Source organism: Pleurodeles waltl, chromosome 6 (genome assembly GCF_031143425.1).
Source record: "Pleurodeles waltl isolate 20211129_DDA chromosome 6, aPleWal1.hap1.20221129, whole genome shotgun sequence".
Lineage (NCBI taxonomy): Eukaryota > Metazoa > Chordata > Amphibia > Caudata > Salamandridae > Pleurodeles > Pleurodeles waltl.
The window spans coordinates 9,931,906-9,950,749 of NC_090445.1; the positions used below are offsets into that span (position 1 = coordinate 9,931,906).

At 49.1% G+C, this 18,844-nt stretch overlaps 1 protein-coding gene across 2 annotated transcripts in view; it reads left to right on the forward strand.

Annotated features, from left to right (window-relative positions):
• The window catches only part of GLE1 (GLE1 RNA export mediator), a 195,621-nt gene that overhangs the window by 55,872 nt on the left and 120,905 nt on the right, over positions 1–18,844 (forward strand). The window lies entirely within an intron of this gene.

Below are 18,844 nucleotides of genomic sequence, written 5' to 3' on the forward strand. Positions count from 1 at the left end.
CTTAGAAAACAGTGCAAACAATGTATAGTTACAATAGGATGCAATGGGGAAACATAGGGATAGGGGCAACACAAACCATATACTCCAAAAGTGGAATGCGAACCACAAATGGACCCCAAACCTATGTGACCTTGTAGAGGGTCGCTGGGACTATTAGAAAATAGTGAGAGTTAGAAAAATAACCCTCCCCAAGACCCTGAAAAGTGAGTGCAAAGTGCACTAAAGTTCCCCTAAGGACAAAGAAGTCGTGTTAGAGGAATAATGCAGGAAAGACACAAACCAGCAATGCAACAACTGTGGATTTCCAATCTAGGGTACCTGTGGAACAAGGGGACCAAGTCCAAAAGTCACAAGCAAGTCGGAGATGGGCAGATGCCCAGGAAATGCCAGCTGTGGGTGCAAAGAAGCTTCTACTGGACAGAAGAAGCTGAGGTTTCTGCAGGAACGAAAAGGGCTAGAGACTTCCCCTTTGGTGGACGGATCCCTCTCGCCGTGGAGAGTCGTGCAGAAGTGTTTTCCCGCCGAAAGAACGCCAACAAGCCTTGCTAGCTGCAAATCGTGCGGTTAGCGTTTTTGGACGCTGCTGAGGCCCAGGAGGGACCAGGAGGTCGCAAATTGGACCAGCAGAGAGAGGGGACGTCGAGCAAGACAAGGAGCCCTCTCTGAAGCAGGTAGCACCCGGAGAAGTGCCAGAAACGGGCACTACGAGGATGCGTGAAACGGTGCTCGCCGAAGTTGCACAAAGGAGTCCCACGTCGCCGGAGACCAACTTAGAAAGTCTTGCAATGCAGGTTAGAGTGCCGTGGACCCAGGCTTGGCTGTGCACAAAGGATTTCCGCCGGAAGTGCACAGGGGCCGGAGTAGCTGCAAAGTCGCGGTTCCCAGCAATGCAGCCCAGCGAGGTGAGGCAAGGACTTACCTCCACCAAACTTGGACTGAAGAGTCACTGGACTGTGGGGGTCACTTGGACAGAGTCGCTGGATTCGAGGGACCTCGCTCGTCGTGCTGAGAGGAGACCCAAGGGACCGGTAATGCAGCTTTTTGGTGCCTGCGGTTGCAGGGGGAAGATTCCGTCGACCCACGGGAGATTTCTTCGGAGCTTCTGGTGCAGAGAGGAGGCAGGCTACCCCCACAGCATGCACAAGCAGGAAAACAGTCGAGAAGGCGGCAGGATCAGCGTTAGAGTTGCAGTAGTCGTCTTTGCTACTATGTTGCAGGTTTGCAGGCTTCCAGCGCCGTCAGCAGTCGATTCCTTGGCAGAAGGTGAAGAGAGAGATGCAGAGGAACTCGGATGAGCTCTTGCATTCGTTATCTCAAGTTTCCCCAGAGACAGAGACCCTAAATAGCCAGAAAAGAGGGTTTGGCTACCTAGGAGAGAGGATAGGCTACTAACACCTGAAGGAGCCTATCAGAAGGAGTCTCTGACGTCACCTGGTGGCACTGGCCACTCAGAGCAGTCCAGTGTGCCAGCAGCACCTCTGTTTCCAAGATGGCAGAGGTCTGGAGCACACTGGAGGAGCTCTGGACACCTCCCAGGGGAGGTGCAGGTCAGGGGAGTGGTCACTCCCCTTTCCTTTGTCCAGTTTTGCGCCAGAGCAGGGCTAAGGGTAGACTGGCTTATGCAGAATTGGGCACATCTGTGCCCAACAAAGCATTTCCAGAGGCTGGGGGAGGCTACTCCTCCCCTGCCTTCACACCATTTTCCAAAGGGAGAGGGTGTAACACCCTCTCTCAGAAGAAGTTCTTTGTTCTGCCATCCTGGGCCAGGCCTGGCTGGACCCCAGGAGGGCAAATGCCTGTCTGAGGGGTTGGCAGCAGCAGCAGCTGCAGTGAAACCCCAGGAAGGGCAGTTTGGCAGTACCAGGGTCTGTGCTACAGACCACTGGGATCATGGGATTGTGCCAACTATGCCAGGATGGCATAGAGGGGGCAATTCCATGATCATAGACATGTTACATGGCCATATTCGGAGTTACCATTGTGAAGCTACATATAGGTAGTGACCTATATGTAGTGCACGCGTGTAATGGTGTCCCCGCACTCACAAAGTTCAGGGAAATGGCTCTGAACAATGTGGGGGCACCTTGGCTAGTGCCAGGGTGCCCTCACACTAAGTAACTTTGCACCTAACCTTTACCAGGTAAAGGTTAGACATATAGGTGACTTATAAGTTACTTAAGTGCAGTGTAAAATGGCTGTGAAATAACGTGGACGTTATTTCACTCAGGCTGCAGTGGCAGGCCTGTGTAAGAATTGTCAGAGCTCCCTATGGATGGCAAAAGAAATGCTGCAGCCCATAGGGATCTCCTGGAACCCCAATACCCTGGGTACCTCAGTACCATATACTAGGGAATTATAAGGGTGTTCCAGTAAGCCAATGTAAATTGGTAAAAATGGTCACTAGCCTGTTAGTGACAATTTGGAAAGAAATGAGAGAGCATAACCACTGAGGTTCTGATTAGCAGAGCCTCAGTGAGACAGTTAGGCACTACACAGGGAACACACACATATAGGCCACAACCTTATGAGCACTGGGGTCCTGACTAGCAGGGTCCCAGTGACACATAACAAACATACTGAAAACATAGGGTTTTCACTATGAGCACTGGGCCCTGGCTAGCAGGATCCCAGTGAGACAGTGAAAACACCCTGACATACACTCACAAACAGGCCAAAAGTGGGGGTAACAAGGCTAGAAAGAGGCTACTTTCTCACAGCACTTCAGCTTTTCTGTTTTCTTTTGTTCCATTGATGTCCAAACCATATCCAGTGTTGAGCGTGGTTCTGTGGCAGGTTCTACCTGCTGATAGTGTTTACTTAAGTCTAATAATCCTTCAGGTGAGAGACGTTTGTGTACATTGTAGTACGTGGCCTTTTGTTTCTTTGCAGGTCACTGAGAGCTTCAGTTTTTGTTAGGACTCTTGTTTGTGATGGGCGTGTCTCAGCTGGCTGTTCTGTTTGTGGGGCTTTGTTTCCATTGCATCTGTTGGTGCAATAGTCCTCTCTCGGAATAAGACTGGTTTCTCTCAGTGCCTCAGTGTAGGAAGTTGGCTCTGTATGTGCTATTTCAAAGTAAGGAATAGCATGCACAGAGTCCAAGGGTTCCCCTTAGAGGTAAAATAGTGGTAAAAATAGATAATACTAATGCTCTATTTTGTGGTAGTGTGGTCGAGCAGTAGGCTTATCCAAGGAGTAGTGTTAAGCATTTGTTGTACATACACATAGACAATAAATGAGGTACACACACTCAGAGACAAATCCAGCCAATAGGTTTTTATATAGAAAAAATATCTTTTCTTAGTTTATTTTAAGAACCACAGGTTCAAATTCTACATGTAATAGCTCATTCGAAAGGTATTGCAGGTAAGTACTTTAGGAACTTCAAATCATCAAAATTGCATGTATACTTTTCAAGTTATTGACAAATAGCTGTTTTAAAAGTGGACACTTAGTGCAATTTTCACAGTTCCTAGGGGAGGTAAGTTTTGATTAGTTTTACCCGGTAAGTAAGACGCTTACAGGGTTCAGTTCTTGGTCCAAGGTAGCCCACCGTTGGGGGTTCCGAGCAACCCCAAAGTCACCACACCAGCAGCTCAGGGCCGGTCAGGTGCAGAGTTCAAAGTGGTGCCCAAAACACATAGGCTAGAATGGAGAGAAGGGGGTGCCCCGGTTCCGGTCTGCTTGCAGGTAAGTACCCGCGTCTTCGGAGGGCAGACCAGGGGGGTTTTGTAGGGCACCGGGGGGGACACAAGCCCACACAGAAACTTCACCCTCAGCGGCGCGGGGGCGGCCGGGTGCAGTGTAGAAACAAGCGTCGGGTTTTCAATGTTAGTCTATGAGAGATCTCGGGATCTCTTCAGCGCTGCAGGCAGGCAAGGGGGGGATTCCTCGGGGAAACCTCCACTTGGGCGAGGGAGAGGGACTCCTGGGGGTCACTCCTCCAGTGAAAGTCCGGTCCTTCAGGTCCTGGGGGCTGCGGGTGCAGGGTCTCTCCCAGGTGTCGGGACTTTAGGTTCAAAGAGTCGCGGTCAGGGGAAGCCTCGGGATTCCCTCTGCAGGCGGCGCTGTGGGGGCTCAGGGGGGACAGGTTTTGGTACTCACAGTATCAGAGTAGTCCTGGGGTCCCTCCTGAGGTGTTGGATCGCCACCAGCCGAGTCGGGGTCGCCGGGTGCAGTGTTGCAAGTCTCACGCTTCTTGCGGGGAGCTTGCAGGGTTCTTTGGAGCTGCTGGAAACAAAGTTGCAGCTTTTCTTGGAGCAGGTCCGCTGTCCTCGGGAGTTTCTTGTCTTTTCGAAGCAGGGGCAGTCCTCAGAGGATGTCGAGGTCGCTGGTCCCTTTGGAAGGCGTCGCTGGAGCAGGATCTTTGGAAGGCAGGAGACAGGCCGGTGAGTTTCTGGAGCCAAGGCAGTTGTCGTCTTCTGGTCTTCCGCTGCAGGGGTTTTCAGCTAGGCAGTCCTTCTTCTTGTAGTTGCAGGAATCTAATTTTCTAGGGTTCAGGGTAGCCCTTAAATACTAAATTTAAGGGCGTGTTTAGGTCTGGGGGGTTAGTAGCCAATGGCTACTAGCCCTGAGGGTGGGTACACCCTCTTTGTGCCTCCTCCCAAGGGGAGGGGGTCACAATCCTAACCCTATTGGGGGAATCCTCCATCTGCAAGATGGAGGATTTCTAAAAGTTAGAGTCACCTCAGCTCAGGACACCTTAGGGGCTGTCCTGACTGGCCAGAGACTCCTCCTTGTTATTCTCATTATTTTCTCCGGCCTTGCCGCCAAAAGTGGGGCCTGGCCGGAGGGGGCGGGCAACTCCACTAGCTGGAGTGTCCTGCTGGGTTGGCACAAAGGAGGTGAGCCTTTGAGGCTCACCGCCAGGTGTGACAATTCCTGCCTGGGAGAGGTGTTAGCATCTCCACCCAGTGCAGGCTTTGTTACTGGCCTCAGAGTGACAAAGGCACTCTCCCCATGGGGCCAGCAACATGTCTCGGTTTGTGGCAGGCTGCTAAAACTAGTCAGCCTACACAGATAGTCGGTTAAGTTTCAGGGGGCACCTCTAAGGTGCCCTCTGGGGTGTATTTTACAATAAAATGTACACTGGCATCAGTGTGCATTTATTGTGCTGAGAAGTTTGATACCAAACTTCCCAGTTTTCAGTGTAGCCATTATGGTGCTGTGGAGTTCGTGTTTGACAGACTCCCAGACCATATACTCTTATGGCTACCCTGCACTTACAATGTCTAAGGTTTTGTTTAGACACTGTAGGGGTACCATGCTCATGCATTGGTACCCTCACCTATGGTATAGTGCACCCTGCCTTAGGGCTGTAAGGCCTGCTAGAGGGGTGTCTTACCTATACTGCATAGGCAGTGAGAGGCTGGCATGGCACCCTGAGGGGAGTGCCATGTCGACTTACTCGTTTTGTCCTCACTAGCACACACAAGCTGGTAAGCAGTGTGTCTGTGCTGAGTGAGAGGTCTCCAGGGTGGCATAAGACATGCTGCAGCCCTTAGAGACCTTCCTTGGCATCAGGGCCCTTGGTACTAGAAGTACCAGTTACAAGGGACTTATCTGGATGCCAGGGTCTGCCAATTGTGGATACAAAAGTACAGGTTAGGGAAAGAACACTGGTGCTGGGGCCTGGTTAGCAGGCCTCAGCACACTTTCAATTGTAAACATAGCATCAGCAAAGGCAAAAAGTCAGGGGGCAACCATGCCAAGGAGGCATTTCCTTACACAACCCCCCCCCAAACGAAAGAGGATGAGACTAACCTTTCCCAAGAGAGTCTTCATTTTCTAAGTGGAAGAACCTGGAAAGGCCATCTGCATTGGCATGGGCAGTCCCAGGTCTGTGTTCCACTATAAAGTCCATTCCCTGTAGGGAGATGGACCACCTCAACAGTTTAGGATTTTCACCTTTCATTTGCATCAGCCATTTGAGAGGTCTGTGGTCAGTTTGAACTAGGAAGTGAGTCCCAAAGAGGTATGGTCTCAGCTTCTTCAGGGACCAAACCACAGCAAAGGCCTCCCTCTCAATGGCACTCCAACGCTGCTCCCTGGGGAGTAACCTCCTGCTAATGAAAGCAACAGGCTGGTCAAGGCCATCATCATTTGTTTGGGACAAAACTGCCCCTATCCCATGTTCAGAGGCATCAGTCTGCACAATGAACTGCTTAGAATAATCTGGAGCTTTGAGAACTGGTGCTGAGCACATTGCTTGTTTCAGGGTGTCAAAGGCCTGTTGGCAGTCCACAGTCCAGTTCACTTTCTTGGGCATTTTCTTGGAGGTGAGTTCAGTGAGGGCTGTCACAATGGATCCATATCCCTTCACAAACCTCCTGTAATACCCAGTCAAGCCAAGGAATGCCCTGACTTGAGTCTGGGTTTTTGGAGCTACCCAGTCCAGAATGGTCTGGATCTTGGGTTGGAGTGGCTGAACTTGGCCTCCACCTACAAGGTGTCCCAAGTAAACCACAGGTTCGATGGCATCTGTCGCTGTAGATACGCATGTTCTGCAATAGCTCGCCATCTGGTGTTGGGCCGGAGTGTTACAAGTTGTTTTTCTTCGAAGAAGTCTTTCGAGTCACGGGACCGAGTGACTCCTCCTTTTGTCTCCATTGCGCATGGGCGTCGACTCCATCTTCGATTGTTTTTTTTCCGCCATCGGGTTCGGACGTGTTCCTGTCGCTCCGAGTTTCGGAACAGAAAAAAATAGTTAATTTCGGAAGATTTTCGTCGGTATTGTTGCGTTCGGGATCGGCGTACTTACATTCAACACCGCATCGAAGATCGAAGAGCTCCGGTGCCCTTCGGGGTAGTTTTTCGATCCTCCGTCGGGGCCTGGTCGGCCCGACCGCGTGCTGAGGAACGCCGATGGAACGGACCCCGTTCCGTTTCTGCCCCAAATGCCACAATAAATACCCCTACACAGACCAACACTTGGTCTGCAACCTGTGCCTGTCACCTGAGCACAGCGAAGACACCTGCGAGGCCTGTCGTGCGTTCCGGTCCCGAAAAACACTCCGAGACCGTCGAGCCAGAAGACTTCAAATGGCGTCCGCACCGACAGCCCGACGGGAGTTCGAGGAACAGGAAGAGGAAGGTACCTTCTCGATCCAAGACTCAGACTCCGAAGGATTCGACGATACACAAACCGTGAGTAAGACGTCGAAAACCACACAAAGAAACATTTACAAGGCCCAGGGGACGCCACTGCCACCAGGCCATGGCTCAACCCATAAAATCGGTGACCGACCGTTGGCACCGAAAAAGGCCCAAACGGTGCCGAGATCGTCCGACTCCGGTCGAGACACCGGCACGCAGCCTTCTCGGGACCGAGAAAGTGCTGGAGACAAGCCTCGACACCGAGATGCCGGTGTGGACACGGCTCGACGCCGAGACAGCGGCACCGAAACAGATCGACGCCGAGAGGTTTCGGCCCCGAAAAGGAAAAAAGTCACCTCGGAGCCGAAAAAACACGCAGACAAAGTTTCGATGCCGAAACAAACTGCAAGCGACCCAGCTTCAGGCTCTTATACAGAAGAGCACTCGCTAACCTCCCAAATGCAGAAGCATAGGTTTGAGGAAGAGCTACAAGCAACTGATGCGGACCATACGCAAAAGCGTATCTTCATTCAGCAGGGGACAGGGAAAATAAGCACCCTTCCCCCCATTAGGAGAAAGAGAAGGTTGGAGTTCCAGACGGAACAAGCACCACAACCAAAAGTGGTGAAAAGAGTTACACCACCACCCTCTCCTCCGCCCGTGATTAACGTTTCACCAGCACAAACGCCATCACACTCCCCAGCTCACACCACCATGAGCCAGGGTGACCAAGACCAGGACGCATGGGACCTATACGACGCCCCAGTGTCAGATAACAGCCCAGAGGCATACCCTACAAAACCATCTCCACCAGAAGACAGCACCGCGTACTCTCAGGTGGTGGCTAGAGCAGCACAATTTCACAACGTAAGCCTCCACTCAGAACAGGTCGAGGATGATTTCTTGTTCAACACACTCTCCTCCACCCACAGCTCCTACCAAAGCCTGCCTATGCTCCCTGGTATGCTCCGGCACGCAAAAGACATATTTAAGGACCCGGTCAAAAGTAGGGCAATCACACCAAGGGTGGAAAAAAAGTATAAGCCGCCTCCTACGGACCCGGCTTTCATCACAACACAGCTGCCACCAGACTCTGTTGTTGTAGGAGCAGCTAGAAAAAGGGCCAACTCTCACACATCTGGAGATGCACCACCCCCAGATAAAGAAAGCCGCAAGTTTGATGCAGCTGGTAAGAGAGTCGCAGCACAAGCTGCAAACCAGTGGCGCATCGCGAACTCCCAGGCACTACTTGCGCGCTATGACAGAGCCCACTGGGACGAGATGCAACATCTCATTGAACATCTGCCCAAAGACTTCCAAAATAGGGCAAAACAATTGGTTGAGGAGGGACAGGCCATCTCCAACAACCAGATCCGCTCCTCCATGGACGCTGCAGATACAGCTGCACGGACAATTAATACATCTATAACTATCAGAAGGCATGCATGGCTCCGAACGTCTGGATTTAAACCAGAGATTCAACAAGCAGTTCTCAATATGCCTTTTAATGAAAAAGAACTGTTCGGTCCAGAAGTGGACACAGCAATTGAGAAACTCAAAAAAGATACGGACACTGCCAAAGCCATGGGCGCACTCTACTCCCCGCAGAGCAGAGGGAATTACAGCTCATTCCGTAAAACGCCCTTTCGAGGGGGGTTTCGGGGTCAAAGCACACAAGCCAGCACCTCACAAGCCACACCGTCCAGTTACCAAGGACAGTATAGAGGAGGTTTTCGGGGACAATATAGAGGAGGGCAATTCCCTAGAAATAGAGGAAGATTCCAAAGCCCCAAAACCCCTACTACTAAACAGTGACTCACATGTCACTCACCCCCTCCACACAACACCAGTGGGGGGACGAATAGGTCATTATTACAGAGCATGGGAGAAAATCACTACAGACACTTGGGTTCTAGCAATTATCCAACATGGTTACTGCATAGAATTTCTACAGTTCCCTCCAAACATACCACCAAAAGCACAAAATTTAACAACACACCATTCCAATCTCCTAGAGATAGAAGTGCAGGCACTATTGCAAAAGAATGCAATCGAATTAGTGCCAAACACACAAATAAACACAGGAGTTTACTCACTGTACTTTCTGATACCAAAGAAGGACAAAACACTGAGACCAATCCTAGACCTCAGAGTAGTCAACACTTTCATCAAATCAGACCACTTCCACATGGTCACACTACAAGAAGTATTGCCATTGCTAAAGCTGCACGACTACATGGCAACTTTAGACCTCAAGGATGCTTATTTCCATATACCAATACACCCATCGCACAGGAAATACCTAAGGTTTGTATTCAAAGGAATACATTACCAATTCAAGGTACTGCCTTTCGGATTAACAACCGCACCAAGAGTCTTTACCAAATGTCTAGCGGTAGTCGCTGCACACATCAGAAGACAGCAAATACATGTGTTCCCATATCTAGACGACTGGCTAATCAAGGCCCATTCGTTAATAGAGTGCTCAAATCACACGAATCATATCATACAAACCCTCTTCAAACTAGGGTTCACCGTCAATTTCACAAAATCCAAAATTCTGCCACGCAAGGTACAACAATACCTGGGAGCCATAATAGACACATCAAAAGGAGTAGCCACTCCAAGTCCACAAAGAATTCAAAATTTCAACACCATCATACAACGCATGTATCCAACACAAAAGATACAAGCAAAGATGGTATTACAACTCCTAGGCATGATGTCATCATGCATAGCCATTGTCCCAAACGCAAGACTGCACATGAGGCCCTTACAACAATGCCTAGCATCACAGTGGTCTCAAGCACAGGGTCACCTTCTAGATCTGGTGTTAATAGACCGCCAAACTTACCTCTCGCTTCTGTGGTGGAACAACATAAATTTAAACAAGGGGCGGCCTTTCCAAGACCCAGTGCCACAATACGTAATAACAACAGATGCTTCCATGACAGGGTGGGGAGCACACCTCGATCAACACAGCATACAAGGACAATGGAACGTACATCAAACAAAACTGCATATCAATCACCTAGAACTTCTTGCAGTTTTTCAAGCACTAAAAGCTTTCCAACCAATAATAGTTCACAAATACATTCTCGTCAAAACAGACAACATGACAACAATGTATTATCTAAACAAGCAGGGAGGGACGCACTCCACGCAGTTAAGCCTGTTAGCACAAAAAATTTGGCATTGGGCAATTCACAACCAAATTCGCCTAATTGCACAGTTTATACCAGGGATACAAAATCAACTCGCAGACAATCTCTCTCGAGATCACCAACAGGTCCACGAATGGGAAATTCACCCCCAAATACTGAACACTTATTTCAAACTCTGGGGAACACCTCAGATAGACTTGTTTGCGACAAGGGAGAACGCAAAATGCCAAAACTTCGCATCCAGATACCCACACAAACAATCCCAAGGCAATGCCCTATGGATGAACTGGTCAGGGATATTTGCTTACGCTTTTCCTCCTCTCCCTCTCCTTCCTTACCTGGTAAACAAACTCAGTCAAAGCAAACTCAAACTCATATTGATAGCACCAACTTGGGCAAGGCAACCCTGGTACACAACGCTGCTAGACCTATCAGTGGTACCCTGCATCAAATTGCCCAACAGGCCAGATCTGTTGACACAGCACAACCAAAAGATCAGACACCCAGATCCAGCATCGCTGAATCTAGCAATCTGGCTCCTGAAATCCTAGAATTCGGGCACTTACAACTTACCCAAGAATGTATGGAAGTCATAAAACAAGCAAGAAGGCCATCCACCAGGCACTGCTATGCAAGTAAATGGAAGAGGTTTGTTTGCTACTGCCATATTAATCAAATACAACCATTACACACAACTCCAGAACATGTAGTGGGTTACTTGCTTCACTTACAAAAATCTAACCTAGCTTTCTCTTCCATTAAGATTCACCTTGCAGCAATATCTGCATACCTGCAGACTACCTATTCAACTTCCCTATATAAAATACCAGTCATTAAAGCATTCATGGAGGGCCTTAGGAGAATTATACCACCAAGAACACTACCTGTTCCTTCATGGAACCTAAATGTTGTCCTAACTAGACTTATGGGTCCACCTTTTGAACCCATGCACTCCTGCGACATACAGTTCCTAACCTGGAAGGTGGCATTTCTCATCGCCATTACTTCCCTGAGAAGAGTAAGCGAGATTCAGGCGTTTACTATACAGGAACCTTTTATACAACTACACAAAAATAAAGTCGTCCTAAGGACCAATCCTAAATTTTTGCCAAAGGTTATTTCACCGTTCCATCTAAATCAAACAGTGGAACTTCCGGTGTTCTTTCCACAGCCAGATACCGTAGCTGAAAGGGCACTACATACATTAGATGTCAAAAGAGCATTAATGTATTACATTGACAGAACAAAGAACATCAGAAAGACTAAACAACTCTTTATTGCATTTCAAAAACCTCATGCAGGAAACCCAATTTCAAAACAAGGTATAGCCAGATGGATAGTTAAATGCATCCAAATCTGCTACCTTAAAGCTAAACGACAGCTGCCCATTACACCAAGGGCACACTCAACCAGAAAGAAAGGTGCTACCATGGCCTTTCTAGGAAACATCCCAATGCAAGAAATATGTAAGGCAGCCACATGGTCTACGCCTCACACATTCACCAAGCATTACTGTGTAGACGTGTTATCCGCACAACAAGCCACAGTAGGTCAAGCTGTATTAAGGACATTATTTCAGACTACTTCCACTCCTACAGGCTGATCCACCGCTTTTGGGGAAATAACTGCTTACTAGTCTATTGCAGAACATGCGTATCTACAGCGACAGATGCCATCGAACTGAAAATGTCACTTACCCAGTGTACATCTGTTCGTGGCATCAGTCGCAGTAGATTCGCATGTGCCCACCCGCCTCCCCGGGAGCCTGTAGCAGTTTGGAAGTTACCTTCAATTATTTATATATGTATCATCTCAACCTTAAATAAGTGCATACTTAGTCACTCCATTGCATGGGCACTATTACTACAATTCAACTCCTACCTCACCCTCTGCGGGGAAAAACAATCGAAGATGGAGTCGACGCCCATGCGCAATGGAGACAAAAGGAGGAGTCACTCGGTCCCGTGACTCGAAAGACTTCTTCGAAGAAAAACAACTTGTAACACTCCGGCCCAACACCAGATGGCGAGCTATTGCAGAACATGCGAATCTACTGCGACTGATGCCACGAACAGATGTACACTGGGTAAGTGACATTTTCATTCCCTGCCCTATCTGGCATTTGGATGCCTTGATAGAGAGGCCTGCAGATTGCAGAGCCTTCAAAACCTTCCTCAGGTGGACCAGGTGATCCTGCCAGGTGGAGCTAAAGACAGCAATATCATCAAGATAAGCTGTGCTAAAGGACTCCAAGCCAGCAAGGACTTGATTCACCAACCTTTGGAAGGTGGCAGGGGCATTCTTTAAACCAAAGGGCATAACAGTAAACTGATAATGCCCATCAGGTGTGGAGAATGCTGTCTTTTCTTTTGCTCCAGGTGCCATTTTTATTTGCCAGTACCCTGCTGTCAAGTCAAAGGTACTTAGGAATTTGGCAGCACCTAATTTATCAATGAGCTCATCAGCTCTTGGAATTGGATGAGCATCTGTCTTGGTGACAGAATTGAGCCCTCTGTAGTCCACACAAAACCTCATCTCTTTCTTTCCATCTGTGGTGTGAGGTTTGGGGACTAAGACCACTGGGCTAGCCCAGGGGCTGTCAGAGCGCTCAATGACTCCCAATTCCAGCATCTTGTGGACTTCCACCTTGATGCTTTCCTTAACATGGTCAGACTGTCTAAAGATTTTGTTCTTGACAGGCATGCTGTCTCCTGTGTCCACATCATGGGTACACAGGTGTGTCTGACCAGGGGTTAAGGAGAAGAGTTCAGGAAACTGTTGTAGGACTCTCCTACAATCAGCTTGTTGTTGGCCAGAGAGGGTGTCTGAGTAGATCACTCCATCTACTGTACCATCTTTTGGGTCTGATGACAGAAGATCAGGGAGAGGTTCACTCTCTGCCTCCTGATCCTCATCTGTTACCATCAACAGATTGACATCAGCCCTGTCGTGGAAGAGCTTAAGGCGGTTTACATGGATCACCCTTTTGGGGCTCCTGCTTGTGCCCAGGTCCACCAAGTAGGTGACCTGACTCTTCCTCTCTAGTACTGGGTAAGGGCCACTCCATTTGTCCTGGAGTGCCCTGGGAGCCACAGGCTCCAGAACCCAGACTTTCTGCCCTGGTTGGAACTCAACCAGTGCAGCCTTTTGGTCATACCAAAACTTCTGGAGCTGTTGGCTGGCCTCAAGGTTTTTGGTTGCCTTTTCCATGTACTCTGCCATTCTAGAGCGAAGGCCAAGTACATAGTCCACTATGTCCTGTTTAGGCTCATGGAGAGGTCTCTCCCAGCCTTCTTTAACAAGGGCAAGTGGTCCCCTTACAGGATGACCAAACAGAAGTTCAAAGGGTGAGAACCCTACTCCCTTCTGTGGTACCTCCCTGTAAGCGAAAAGCAGACATGGCAGGAGGACATCCCATCTCCTTTTGAGTTTTTCTGGGAGCCCCATGATCATGCCTTTTAATGTCTTGTTGAATCTCTCAACTAAGCCATTAGTTTGTGGATGGTAAGGTGTAGTGAATTTATAAGTCACTCCACACTCATTCCACATGTGCTTTAGGTATGCTGACATGAAGTTGGTACCTCTGTCAGACACCACCTCCTTAGGGAAACCCACTCTGGTAAAGATACCAATGAGGGCCTTGGCTACTGCAGGGGCAGTAGTCGACCTAAGGGGAATAGCTTCAGGATACCTGGTAGCATGATCCACTACTACCAGGATATACATATTTCCTGAGGCTGTGGGAGGTTCCAGTGGACCAACTATGTCCACACCCACTCTTTCAAAGGGAACCCCCACCACTGGAAGTGGAATGAGGGGGGCCTTTGGATGCCCACCTGTCTTACCACTGGCTTGACAGGTGGGGCAGGAGAGGCAAAACTCCTTAACCATGTTGGACATATTGGGCCAGTAGAAGTGGTTGACTAACCTCTCCCACGTCTTGGTTTGTCCCAAATGTCCAGCAAGGGGAATGTCATGGGCCAATGTTAGGATGAACTCTCTGAACAGCTGAGGCACTACCACTCTCCTAGTGGCACCAGGTTTGGGGTCTCTGGCCTCAGTGTACAGGAGTCCATCTTCCCAATAGACCCTATGCGTTCCATTTTTCTTGCCTTTGGACTCCTCAGCAGCTTGCTGCCTAAGGCCTTCAAGAGAGGGACAGGTTTCTTGTCCCTTACACAGCTCCTCCCTGGAGGGTCCCCCTGGGCCTAAGAGCTCAACCTGGTAAGGTTCAAGCTCCAAAGGCTCAGTTCCCTCAGAGGGCAGAACTTCTTCCTGAGAAGAGAGGTTCCCTTTCTTTTGCTGTGTTGCAGTTGGTTTCCCAACTGACTTTCCTGTTCTCTTGGTAGGCTGGGCCATTTTTCCAGACTCCAGCTCTACTTTTTCACCCTGTGCCTTGCATTGTGCTCTTGTTTTCACACACACCAGTTCAGGGATACCCAGCATTGCTGCATGGGTTTTTAGTTCTACCTCAGCCCATGCTGAGGACTCCAGGTCATTTCCAAGCAGACAGTCCACTGGGATATTTGAGGAGACCACCACCTGTTTCAGGCCATTGACCCCTCCCCATTCTAAAGTAACCATTGCCATGGGATGTACTTTTCTCTGATTGTCAGCGTTGGTGACTGTGTAAGTTTTTCCAGTCAGGTATTGGCCAGGGGAAACCAGTTTCTCTGTCACCATGGTGACACTGGCACCTGTATCCCTCAGGCCCTCTATTCTAGTCCCATTAATTAAGAGTTGCTGTCTGTATTTTTGCATGTTAGGCGGCCAGACAGCTAGTGTGGCTAAATCCACTCCACCCTCAGAAACTAGAGTAGCTTCAGTGTGGACCCTGATTTGCTCTGGGCACACTGTTGATCCCACTTGGAGACTAGCCATACCAGTGTTACCTGGATGGGAGTTTGGAGTGGAACCTTTCTTGGGACAGGCCTTGTCTCCAGTTTGGTGTCCATGCTGTTTACAGCTATGACACCAGGCCTTTTTGGGATCAAAGTTTTTACCCTTGTACCCATTGTTTTGTGAAGAGGCTCTGGGCCCACCCTCCTGTGCAGGTTTTTGGGGGCCTGTAGAAGACTCTTTACTATTTTTAGTTTTGGTTGTCTCATCACCCTTCTGCTGGGGAGTCTTTGTGACCCCTTTCTTTTGGTCACCCCCTGTTGAAGTCTTGGACACCCTTGTCTTGACCCAATGGTCCGCCTTCTTTCCCAATTCTTGGGGAGAAATTGGTCCTAGGTCTACCAGATGCTGATGCAGTTTATCATTGAAACAATTACTTAACAGGTGTTCTTTCACAAATAAATTGTACAGCCCATCATAATTACTTACACCACTGCCTTGAATCCAACCATCTAGTGTTTTCACTGAGTAGTCAACAAAGTCAACCCAGGTCTGGCTCGAGGATTTTTGAGCCCCCCTGAACCTAATCCTGTACTCCTCAGTGGAGAATCCAAAGCCCTCAATCAGGGTACCCTTCATGAGGTCATAAGATTCTGCATCTTGTCCAGAGAGTGTGAGGAGTCTATCCCTACACTTTCCTGTGAACATTTCCCAAAGGAGAGCACCCCAGTGAGATCTGTTCACTTTTCTGGTTACACAAGCCCTCTCAAAAGCTGTGAACCATTTGGTGATGTCATCACCATCTTCATATTTAGTTACAATCCCTTTGGGGATTTTCAACATGTCAGGAGAATCTCTGACCCTATTTATGTTGCTGCCACCATTGATGGGTCCTAGGCCCATCTCTTGTCTTTCCCTCTCTATGGCTAGGATCTGTCTTTCCAAAGCCAATCTTTTGGCCATCCTGGCTAACTGGATGTCCTCTTCACTGGAGTTATCCTCAGTGATTTCAGAGTTGTTGGTCCCTCCTGTGAGGGAACCAGCATCTCTGACTATTATTTGTGGAGTCAGGGCTTGAGAAGCCCTGCTCTCCCTAAGTAGGACTGGAGGGGGGGAATTTCCCTCCAAGTCACTATCTTCATCCTCTGAGTTGCCATCCTCAGAGGGGTTGGCCTTTTCAAACTCTGCCAAAAGCTCCTGGAGCTGTACTTTGGTAGGTTTGGGGCCCATTGCTATTTTCTTTAGTTTACAGAGTGACCTTAGCTCTCTCATCTGTAGATGGAGGTAAGGTGTGGTGTCGAGTTCCACCACATTCACATCTGTGCTAGACATTATGCTTCTAAAAGTTGGAATACTTTTTAAGAAACTAAAACTGGTTCTAGAATCTAATTCAAACTTTTACAAACTTTTAAACTCTAAAAGAAATGCTAAACAGGATCTAACACAAGGCCCTAGCAGGTCTTTTAAGAATTTAGAAAACTTTTCAAATTGCAAAAATCAATTTCTAATGACAATTTTGGAATTTGTCGTGTGATCAGGTATTGGCTGAGTAGTCCAGCAAATGCAAAGTCTTGTACCCCACCGCTGATCCACCAATGTAGGAAGTTGGCTCTGTATGTGCTATTTCAAATTAAGGAATAGCATGCACAGAGTCCAAGGGTTCCCCTTAGAGGTAAAATAGTGGTAAAAATAGATAATACTAATGCTCTATTTTGTGGTAGTGTGGTCGAGCAGTAGGCTTATCCAAGGAGTAGTGTTAAGCATTTGTTGTACATACACATAGACAATAAATGAGGTACACACACTCAGAGACAAATCCAGCCAATAGGTTTTTATATAGAAAAAATATCTTTTCTTAGTTTATTTTAAGAACCACAGGTTCAAATTCTACATGTAATAGCTCATTCGAAAGGTATTGCAGGTAAGTACTTTAGGAACTTCAAATCATCAAAATTGCATGTATACTTTTCAAGTTATTGACAAATAGCTGTTTTAAAAGTGGACACTTAGTGCAATTTTCACAGTTCCTAGGGGAGGTAAGTTTTGATTAGTTTTACCCGGTAAGTAAGACGCTTACAGGGTTCAGTTCTTGGTCCAAGGTAGCCCACCGTTGGGGGTTCCGAGCAACCCCAAAGTCACCACACCAGCAGCTCAGGGCCGGTCAGGTGCAGAGTTCAAAGTGGTGCCCAAAACACATAGGCTAGAATGGAGAGAAGGGGGTGCCCCGGTTCCGGTCTGCTTGCAGGTAAGTACCCGCGTCTTCGGAGGGCAGACCAGGGGGGTTTTGTAGGGCACCGGGGGGGACACAAGCCCACACAGAAACTTCACCCTCAGCGGCGCGGGGGCGGCCGGGTGCAGTGTAGAAACAAGCGTCGGGTTTTCAATGTTAGTCTATGAGAGATCTCGGGATCTCTTCAGCGCTGCAGGCAGGCAAGGGGGGGATTCCTCGGGGAAACCTCCACTTGGGCGAGGGAGAGGGACTCCTGGGGGTCACTCCTCCAGTGAAAGTCCGGTCCTTCAGGTCCTGGGGGCTGCGGGTGCAGGGTCTCTCCCAGGCGTCGGGACTTTAGGTTCAAAGAGTCGCGGTCAGGGGAAGCCTCGGGATTCCCTCTGCAGGCGGCGCTGTGGGGGCTCAGGGGGGACAGGTTTTGGTACTCACAGTATCAGAGTAGTCCTGGGGTCCCTCCTGAGGTGTTGGATCGCCACCAGCCGAGTCGGGGTCGCCGGGTGCAGTGTTGCAAGTCTCACGCTTCTTGCGGGGAGCTTGCAGGGTTCTTTGGAGCTGCTGGAAACAAAGTTGCAGCTTTTCTTGGAGCAGGTCCGCTGTCCTCGGGAGTTTCTTGTCTTTTCGAAGCAGGGGCAGTCCTCAGAGGATGTCGAGGTCGCTGGTCCCTTTGGAAGGCGTCGCTGGAGCAGGATCTTTGGAAGGCAGGAGACAGGCCGGTGAGTTTCTGGAGCCAAGGCAGTTGTCGTCTTCTGGTCTTCCGCTGCAGGGGTTTTCAGCTAGGCAGTCCTTCTTCTTGTAGTTGCAGGAATCTAATTTTCTAGGGTTCAGGGTAGCCCTTAAATACTAAATTTAAGGGCGTGTTTAGGTCTGGGGGGTTAGTAGCCAATGGCTACTAGCCCTGAGGGTGGGTACACCCTCTTTGTGCCTCCTCCCAAGGGGAGGGGGTCACAATCCTAACCCTATTGGGGGAATCCTCCATCTGCAAGATGGAGGATTTCTAAAAGTTAGAGTCACCTCAGCTCAGGACACCTTAGGGGCTGTCCTGACTGGCCAGAGACTCCTCCTTGTTATTCTCATTATTTTCTCCGGCCTTGCCGCCAAAAGTGGGGCCTGGCCGGAGGGGGCGGGCAACTCCACTAGCTGGAGTGTCCTGCTGGGTTGGCACAAAGGAGGTGAGCCTTTGAGGCTCACCGCCAGGTGTGACAATTCCTGCCTGGGAGAGGTGTTAGCATCTCCACCCAGTGCAGGCTTTGTTACTGGCCTCAGAGTGACAAAGGCACTCTCCCCATGGGGCCAGCAACATGTCTCGGTTTGTGGCAGGCTGCTAAAACTAGTCAGCCTACACAGATAGTCGGTTAAGTTTCAGGGGGCACCTCTAAGGTGCCCTCTGGGGTGTATTTTACAATAAAATGTACACTGGCATCAGTGTGCATTTATTGTGCTGAGAAGTTTGATACCAAACTTCCCAGTTTTCAGTGTAGCCATTATGGTGCTGTGGAGTTCGTGTTTGACAGACTCCCAG